Source organism: Nanorana parkeri, unplaced genomic scaffold (assembly GCF_000935625.1).
Source record: "Nanorana parkeri isolate BGI_ZX_2015 unplaced genomic scaffold, ASM93562v1 scaffold17, whole genome shotgun sequence".
Taxonomy (NCBI): Eukaryota; Metazoa; Chordata; class Amphibia; order Anura; family Dicroglossidae; genus Nanorana; species Nanorana parkeri.
The window spans coordinates 4050262-4051877 of NW_017306285.1; positions in this window are offsets into that span (position 1 = coordinate 4050262).

Genomic DNA, 1616 nt, shown 5'->3' on the forward strand with positions numbered 1-1616 from the left:
TTATTGTTAAAGGAGAACTATGGGGTCAGTGTTTTTCCACATAGTTCTCCTTAGGGTAACGGGAGGACACAAGCTAGCGTCCTCCCGTCACCCTAGGCTCAGTATAGCTCGCGGTATACTGAGACGCCACAGTGTACCGCAAGCTTCTGCTCGCGGTACACTGAGACGCTGCAGCTGAAGCAGATCCTGACAATTGTGCCGGGATCCGCCCAGCTGCGTGACTGACAGCTGGCTCTGCCTATCTAGAGGCAGAGCCAGCTGTACCCGCCCCCTCCCTCGTCCGTTCCGCCAGTCAGCGCTGTTGGATCGGAGCAGGGAGGGGGGAATCCATCCCCTCCCCTGTCACGGCAGAGAGCCGTGATAGGATCGAGAAGTGAGCGGACGCCGGTATGTGTTCGCTCACCTCCCGATCTACTGAGCCGACCTGTGACAGTCTCATTGTCACAGGTCGGCTAGAACTATGATGTGAGTGAAAACCTTTGTCACTTAAAAATATGCTTTCGTATAGGCGTGCACCACTGAAATATATTGCTACCTGCGTCTCTCGCCGAGATTGGAGACCCCTCCCATAATCCATCATCTCAGCACCCACCCATTACTTTGGGCTACAAATCCGGTCAGGAGTGCGATTGGATCTACGCGAGTCCCTCCCATAATCCCTCATCATAGCAAACCCACTGCGATTTTCCACGTTCAGGTGCCTTACACCTGCGGGATAAGCCCCCATTCACACTCAAGTTCAAGCTTTGTTGCATGTTTTTGCGTGTCTTGTGCGCTTTTCACGCGTTTTTAGGCTTGAGCGTTTTGGTTTTAGCCAATGGAAAGCTAGTTACTAAGGGGAGGGGACAGTTGTCAGGTGTCAAAACGCACAAGAAATGAATATCGCACAACACATTTGGAATGCAGCCGCCATTGGTCTAAAATGATTTTCAGGCGCTCCCAATGAGGTCTGAAGAACACAATTCTGCCCGGAAAAAAGCTCATATATGGAACACGCAACATGACGCTCAGGTGTGAACAGGCACCATTGTATATAATGGACTTCTTCGCCTTGCTGCGCTTTGGTAACCACACAGCAGAACATTCAGGAGTGGACTAAGGCTCTTCTCAATGGATTGTTCTCACGTTAACCTCTACACTACGGACTGTCCTGGACAGCGCCTGAATCTGCTCCCCGGCTTGTATTGATCACACCATGACCATCCTCAGGCTTCGTTCCCACCAGCGCTGGATGCAGAAGAGCCTCTGCTGCCTGCGTTAGTCAAGCGTTGCCTCGTGTACCCTTCTTCCATGGCGGGGACTGGCTGGAAAAGTATTTTAGACCAGTGGCAGCTGCATCCCAAATGCACTATGCAACATTCTGGTTGAGGCACCCGGCAATGCCATGAGACATTGACAGTCACAGGCATGACCCCCAGAGGCAAAGGCATGATGGTACTTGTAGTTCCTCCCGAGCCGGAGTGCCAAGGGTGTACGTAGTAGACCCTTCCTTCCATTTGCCTTAGGAACTGCATGCTTGTTCTGGAAAGCCATTGGGTCAGTGTGACAGCCAAGCACACAGCATTGTGAGGAAATGGCCTGCATGATCTCCACTGGGGTACCGGATGAAGGTTAAG